Source organism: Heterodontus francisci, unplaced genomic scaffold (genome assembly GCF_036365525.1).
Source record: "Heterodontus francisci isolate sHetFra1 unplaced genomic scaffold, sHetFra1.hap1 HAP1_SCAFFOLD_124, whole genome shotgun sequence".
Lineage (NCBI taxonomy): Eukaryota > Metazoa > Chordata > Chondrichthyes > Heterodontiformes > Heterodontidae > Heterodontus > Heterodontus francisci.
The window spans coordinates 5,569,315-5,578,460 of NW_027140322.1; positions in this window are offsets into that span (position 1 = coordinate 5,569,315).

The following is a 9,146-nucleotide window of genomic DNA, read 5'->3' on the forward strand; positions in this document are numbered from 1 at the left end:
TAATCCCTCATTCTCCAGATCAATCTCTATAATAATCCCTCATTCTCCAGATCACTCTCTATAATAATCCCTCATTCTCAAGATCACTCTCTATAATAATCCCTCATTCTCCAGATCACTCTCTATAATAATCCCTCATTCTCCAGATCACTCTCTATAATAATCCCTCATTCTCCAGATCACTCTCTATAATAATCCCACATTCTCCAGATCACTCTCTATAATAATCCCTCAAGCTCCAGATCACTCTCTATAATAATTCCTCATTCTCCAGATCACTCCCTATAATAATCCCTCATTCTCCAGATCACTCTCTATAATAACCCCTCATTCTCCAGATCACTCTCTATAATAATCCCTCATTCTCCAGATCACTCTCTATAATAATCCCTCATTCTCCAGATCACTCTCTATAATAATCCCCCATTCTCCAGATCACTCTCGATAATAATCCCCCATTCTCCAGATCACTCTCTATAATAATCCCTCATTCTCCAGATCACTCTCGATAATAATCCCTCATTCTCCAGATCACTCTCTATAATAATCCCTCATTCTCCAGATCACTCTCTATAATAACCCCTCATTCTCCAGATCGCTCTCTATAATAATCCCTCATTCTCCAGATCAATCTCTATAATAATCCCTCATTCTCCAGATCAACCTCTATAATAATCCCTCATTCTCCAGATCACTCTCTATAATAATCCCTCATTCTCCAGATCACTCTCTATAATAATCCCTCATTCTCCAGATCACTCTCTATAATAATCCTTCATTCTCCTGATCAATCTCTATAATAATCCCTCATTCTCCAGATCACTCTCTATAATAATCCCTCATTCTCCAGATCACTCTCTATAATAATCCCTCATTCTCCAGATCAATCTATATAATAATCCCTCATTCTCCAGATCAATCTCTATAATAATCCCTCATTCTCCAGATCACTCTCTATAATAATCCCTCATTCTCCTGATCACTCTCTATAATAATCCCTCATTCTCCAGATCAATCTATATAATAATCCCTCATTCTCCAGATCACTCTCTATAATAATCCCTCATTCTCCAGGTCAATCTCTATAATAATCCCTCATTCTCCAGATCACTCTCCATAATAATCCCTCATTCTCCAGATCACTCTCTATAATAATCCCCCATTCTCCAGATCACTCTCTATAATAATCCCTCATTCTCCAGATCACTCCCTATAATAATACCTCATTCTCCAGATCACTCTCTATAATAATCCCTCATTCTCCAGATCACTCTCTATAATAATGCCTCATTCTCCAGATCACTCTCTATAATAATCCCTCATTCGCCAGATCAATCTCTATAATAATCCCTCATTCTCCAGTTCAATCTCTATAATAATCCCTCATTCTCCAGATCAATCTCCATAATAAACCCTCATTCTCCAGATCACTCTCTATAATAATCCCTCATTCTCCAGATCACTCTCTATAATAATCCCTCATTCTCCAGATCACTCTCTATAATAATCCCTCATTCTCCAGATCACTCACTATAATAATACCTCATTCTCCAGATCACTCTCTATAATAATCCCTCATTCTCCAGATCACTCTCTATAATAATGCCTCATTCTCCAGATCACTCCCTATAATAATACCTAATTCACCAGATCACTCTCTTTAATAATCCCTCATTCTCCAGATCACTCTCTATAATAATCCCTCATTCTCCAGATCACTCTCTATAATAATCCCTCATTCTCCAGATCACTCTCTATAATAATCCCTCATTCTCCAGATCACTCTCTATAATAATCCCACATTCTCCAGATCACTCTCCATAATAATCCCTCAAGCTCCAGATCACTCTCTATAATAATTCCTCATTCACCAGATCACTCCCTATAATAATCGCTCATTCTCCAGATCACTCTCTATAATAACCCCTCATTCTCCAGATCACTCTCTATAATAATCCCTCATTCTCCAGATCACTCTCTATAATAATCCCTCATTCTCCAGATCACTCTCTATAATAATCCCCCATTCTCCAGATCACTCTCGATAATAATCCCCCATTCTCCAGATCACTCTCTATAATAATCCCTCATTCTCCAGATCACTCTCTATAATAATCCCTCATTCTCCAGATCACTCTCTATAATAACACCTCATTCTCCAGATCGCTCTCTATAATAATCCCTCATTCTCCAGATCAATCTCTATAATAATCCCTCATTCTCCAGATCAACCTCTATAATAATCCCTCATTCTCCAGATCACTCTCTATAATTATCCCTCATTCTCCAGATCACTCTCTACAATAATCCCCCATTCTCCAGATCACTCTCTATAATAATCCCTCATTCTCCAGATCAATCTCTATAATAATCCCTCATTCTCCAGATCACTCTCTATAATAATCCCTCATTCTCCAGATCAATCTCTATAATAATCCCTCATTCTCCAGATCAACCTCTATAATAATCCCTCATTCTCCATATCACTCTCTATAATAATCCCTCATTCTCCAGATCACTCTCTATAATAATCCCCCATTCTCCAGATCACTCTCTATAATAATCCCTCATTCTCCAGATCAATCTCTATAATAATCCCTCATTCTCCAGATCAACCTCTATAATAATCCCTCATTCTCCAGATCACTCTCTATAATAATCCCTCATTCTCCAGATCACTCTCTATAATTATCCCCCATTCTCCAGATCACTCTCCATAATAATCCCTCATTCTCCAGATCAATCTCTATAATAATCCCTCATTCTCCAGATCACTCTCTATAATAATCCCTCATTCTCCAGATCAATCTCTATAATAATCCCTCATTCTCCTGATCACTCTCTATAATAATCCCTCATTCTCCTGAACACTCTCTATAATAATCCCTCATTCTCCAGATCACTCTCTATAATAATCCCTCATTCTCCTGATCAATCTCTGTAATAATCCCTCATTCTCCATATCACTCTCTATAATAATCCCTCATTCTCCAGATCAATCTCTATAATAATCCCTCATTCTCCAGATCACTCTCAATAATAATCCCTCATTCTCCAGATCAACCTCTATAATAATCCCTCATTCTCCATATCACTCTCTATAATAATCCCTCATTCTCCAGATCACTCTCTATAATAATCCCCCATTCTCCAGATCACTCTCTATAATAATCCCTCATTCTCCAGATCAATCTCTATAATAATCCCTCATTCTCCAGATCAACCTATATAATAATCCCTCATTCTCCAGATCACTCTCTATAATAATCCCTCATTCTCCAGATCACTCTCTATAATAATCCCCCATTCTCCAGATCACTCTCCATAATAATCCCTCATTCTCCAGATCAATCTCTATAATAATCCCTCATTCTCCAGATCACTCTCTATAATAATCCCTCATTCTCCAGATCAATCTCTATAATAATCCCTCATTCTCCTGATCACTCTCTATAATAATCCCTCATTCTCCTGAACACTCTCTATAATAATCCCTCATTCTCCAGATCACTCTCTATAATAATCCCTCATTCTCCTGATCAATCTCTATAATAATCCCTCATTCACCATATCACTCTCTATAATAATCCCTCATTCTCCAGATCAATCTCTATAACAATCCCTCATTCTCCAGATCACTCTCAATAATAATCCCTCATTCTCCAGATCACTCTCTATAATAATCCCTCATTCTCCAGATCACTCTCTATAATAATCCCTCATTCTCCAGATCACTCTCTATAATAATCCCTCATTCTCCAGATCAATCTCTATAATAATCCCTCATTCTCCAGATCACTCTCTATAATAATCCCTCACTCTCCAGATCACTCTCTATAATAATCCCTCATTCTCCAGATCAATCTCTATAATAATCCCTCATGCTCCAGATCACTCTCTATAATAATCCCTCATTCTCCAGATCACTCTCTATAATAATCCCTCATTCCCCAGATCAATCTCTATAATAATCCCTCATTCTCCAGATCACTCTCTATAATAATCCCTCATTCTCCAGATCACTCTCTATAATAATCCCACATTCTCCAGATCACTCTCTATAATAATCCCTCAAGCTCCAGATCACTCTCTTTAATAAATCCTCATTCTCCAGATCACTCCCTATAATAATCCCTCATTTTCCAGATCACTCTCTATAATAACCCCTCATTCTCCAGATCACTCTCTATAATAATCCCTCATTCTCCAGATCACTCTCTATAATAATCCCTCAGTCTCCAGATCACTCTATATAATAATCCCCCATTCTCCAGATCACTCTCGATAATAATCCCCCATTCTCCAGATCACTCTCTATAATAATCCCTCATTCTCCAGATCACTCTCTATAATAATCCCTCATTCTCCAGATCACTCTCTATAATAATCCCTCATTCTCCAGATCACACTCTATAATAACCCCTCATTCTCCAGATCGCTCTCTATAATAATCCCTCATTCTCCAGATCAATCTCTATAATAATCCCTCATTCTCCAGATCAACCTCTATAATAATCCCTCATTCTCCAGATCACTCTCTATAATAATCCCTCATTCTCCAGATCACGCTCTATAATAATCCCCCATTCTCCAGATCACTCTCTATAATAATCCCTCATTCTCCAGATCAATCTCTATAATAATCCCTCATTCTCCAGATCACTCTCTATAATAATCCGTCATTCTCCAGATCAATCTCTATAATAATCCCTCATTCTCCAGATCAACCTCTATAATAATCCCTCATTCTCCAGATCACTCTCTATAATAATCCCTCATTCTCCAGATCACTCTCTATAATAATCCCCCATTCTCCAGATCACTCTCTATAATAATCCCTCATTCTCCAGATCAATCTCGATAATAATCCCTCATTCTCCAGATCAACCTCTATAATAATCCCTCATTCTCCAGATCACTCTCTATAATAATCCCTCATTCTCCAGATCACTCTCTATAATAATCCCTCATTCTCCAGATCAATCTCTATAATAATCCTTCATTCTCCAGATCACTCTCTATAATAATCCCTCATTCTCCAGATCAATCTATATAATAATCCCTCATTCTCCTGATCACTCTCTATAATAATCCCTCATTCTCCTGAACACTCTCTATAATAATCCCTCATTCTCCAGATCACTCTCTATAATAATCCCTCATTCTCCTGATCAATCTCTATAATAATCCCTCATTCTCCATATCAATCTCTATAATAATCCCTCATTCTCCAGATCAATCTCTATAATAATCCCTCATTCTCCAGATCACTCTCAATAATAATCCCTCATTCTCCAGATCACTCTCTATAATAATCCCTCATTCTCCAGATCACTCTCTATAATAATCCCTCATTCTCCAGATCACTCTCTATAATAATCCCTCATTCTCCAGATCAATCTCTATAATAATCCCTCATTCTCCAGATCACTCTCTATAATAATCCCTCATTCTCCAGATCACTCTCTATAATAATCCCTCATTCTCCAGATCAATCTCTATAATAATCCCTCATTCTCCAGATCACTCTCTATAATAATCCCTCATTCTCCAGATCACTCTCTATAATAATCCCTCATTCTCCAGATCAATCTCTATAATAATCCGTCATTCTCCTGATCACTCTCTATAATAATCCCTCATTCTCCTGAACACTCTCTATAATAATCCCTCATTCTCCAGATCACTCTCTATAATAATCCCTCATTCTCCTGATCAATCTCTATAATAATCCCTCATTCTCCTTATCAATCTCTGTAATAATCCCTCATTCTCCATATCACTCTCTATAATAATCCCTCATTCTCCAGATCAATCTCTATAATAATCCCTCATTCTCCAGATCACTCTCAATAATAATCCCTCATTCTCCAGATCAACCTCTATAATAATCCCTCATTCTCCATATCACTCTCTATAATAATCCCTCATTCTCCAGATCACTCTCTATAATAATCCCCCATTCTCCAGATCACTCTCTATAATAATCCCTCATTCTCCAGATCAATCTCTATAATAATTCCTCATTCTCCAGATCAACCTATATAATAATCCCTCATTCTCCAGATCACTCTCTATAATAATCCCTCATTCTCCAGATCACTCTCTATAATAATCCCCCATTCTCCAGATCACTCTCCATAATAATCCCTCATTCTCCAGATCAATCTCTATAATAATCCCTCATTCTCCAGATCACTCTCTATAATAATCCCTCATTCTCCAGATCAATCTCTATAATAATCCCTCATTCTCCTGATCACTCTCTATAATAATCCCTCATTCTCCTGAACACTCTCTATAATAATCCCTCATTCTCCAGATCACTCTCTATAATAATCCCTCATTCTCCTGATCAATCTCTATAATAATCCCTCATTCACCATATCACTCTCTATAATAATCCCTCATTCTCCAGATCAATCTCTATAATAATCCCTCATTCTCCAGATCACTCTCAATAATAATCCCTCATTCTCCAGATCACTCTCTATAATAATCCCTCATTCTCCAGATCACTCTCTATAATAATCCCTCATTCTCCAGATCACTCTCTATAATAATCCCTCATTCTCCAGATCAATCTCTATAATAATCCCTCATTCTCCAGATCACTCTCTATAATAATCCCTCATTCTCCAGATCACTCTCTATAATAATCCCTCATTCTCCAGATCAATCTCTATAATAATCCCTCATTCTCCAGATCACTCTCTATAATAATCCCTCATTCTCCAGATCACTCTCTATAATAATCCCTCATTCTCCAGATCACTCTCTATAATAATCCCTCATTCTCCAGATCACTCTCTATAATAATCCCTCATTCTCCAGATCACTCTCTATAATAATCCCACATTCTCCAGATCACTCTCTATAATAATCCCTCAAGCTCCAGATCACTCTCTTTAATAAATCCTCATTCTCCAGATCACTCCCTATAATAATCCCTCATTTTCCAGATCACTCTCTATAATAACCCCTCATTCTCCAGATCACTCTCTATAATAATCCCTCATTCTCCAGATCACTCTCTATAATAATCCCTCAGTCTCCAGATCACTCTCTATAATAATCCCCCATTCTCCAGATCACTCTCGATAATAATCCCCCATTCTCCAGATCACTCTCTATAATAATCCCTCATTCTCCAGATCACTCTCTATAATAATCCCTCATTCTCCAGATCACTCTCTATAATAATCCCTCATTCTCCAGATCACACTCTATAATAACCCCTCATTCTCCAGATCGCTCTCTATAATAATCCCTCATTCTCCAGATCAATCTCTATAATAATCCCTCATTCTCCAGATCAACCTCTATAATAATCCCTCATTCTCCAGATCACTCTCTATAATAATCCCTCATTCTCCAGATCACTCTCTATAATAATCCCCCATTCTCCAGATCACTCTCTATAATAATCCCTCATTCTCCAGATCAATCTCTATAATAATCCCTCATTCTCCAGATCACTCTCTATAATAATCCGTCATTCTCCAGATCAATCTCTATAATAATCCCTCATTCTCCAGATCAACCTCTATAATAATCCCTCATTCTCCAGATCACTCTCTATAATAATCCCACATTCTCCAGATCACTCTCTATAATAATCCCCCATTCTCCAGATCACTCTCTATAATAATCCCTCATTCTCCAGATCAATCTCGATAATAATCCCTCATTCTCCAGATCAACCTCTATAATAATCCCTCATTCTCCAGATCACTCTCTATAATAATCCCTCATTCTCCAGATCACTCTCTATAATAATCCCTCATTCTCCAGATCAATCTCTATAATAATCCTTCATTCTCCAGATCACTCTCTATAATAATCCCTCATTCTCCAGATCAATCTATATAATAATCCCTCATTCTCCTGATCACTCTCTATAATAATCCCTCATTCTCCTGAACACTCTCTATAATAATCCCTCATTCTCCAGATCACTCTCTATAATAATCCCTCATTCTCCTGATCAATCTCTATAATAATCCCTCATTCTCCATATCACTCTCTATAATAATCCCTCATTCTCCAGATCAATCTCTATAATAATCCCTCATTCTCCAGATCACTCTCAATAATAATCCCTCATTCTCCAGATCACTCTCTATAATAATCCCTCATTCTCCAGATCACTCTCTATAATAATCCCTCATTCTCCAGATCACTCTCTATAATAATCCCTCATTCTCCAGATCAATCTCTATAATAATCCCTCATTCTCCAGATCACTCTCTATAATAATCCCTCATTCTCCAGATCAATCTCTATAATAATCCGTCATTCTCCTGATCACTCTCTATAATAATCCCTCATTCTCCAGATCACTCTCTATAATAATCCCTCATTCTCCTGATCAATCTCTATAATAATCCCTCATTCTCCATATCACTCTCTATAATAATCCCTCATTCTCCAGATCAATCTCTATAATAATCCCTCATTCTCCAGATCACTCTCAATAATAATCCCTCATTCTCCAGATCACTCTCTATAATAATCCCTCATTCTCCAGATCACTCTCTATAATAATCCCTCATTCTCCAGATCACTCTCTATAATAATCCCTCATTCTCCAGATCAATCTCTATAATAATCCCTCATTCTCCAGATCACTCTCTATAATAATCCCTCATTCTCCAGATCACTCTCTATAATAATCCCTCATTCTCCAGATCAATCTCTATAATAATCCCTCATTCTCCAGATCACTCTCTATAATAATCCCTCATTCTCCAGATCACTCTCTATAATAATCCCTCATTCTCCAGATCACTCTCTATAATAATCCCTCATTCTCCAGATCACTCTCTATAATAATCCCTCATTCTCCAGATCACTCTCTATAATAATCCCACATTCTCCAGATCACTCTCTATAATAATCCCTCAAGCTCCAGATCACTCTCTATAATAATCCCTCATTCTCCAGATCACTCTCTATAATAATCCCTCATTCTCCAGATCACTCTCTATAATAATCCCTCATTCTCCAGATCACTCTCTATAATAACCCCTCATTCTCCAGATCACTCTCTATAATAATCCCTCATTCTCCAGATCACTCTCTATAATAATCCCTCAGTCTCCAGATCACTCTCTATAATAATCCCCCATTCTCCAGATCACTCT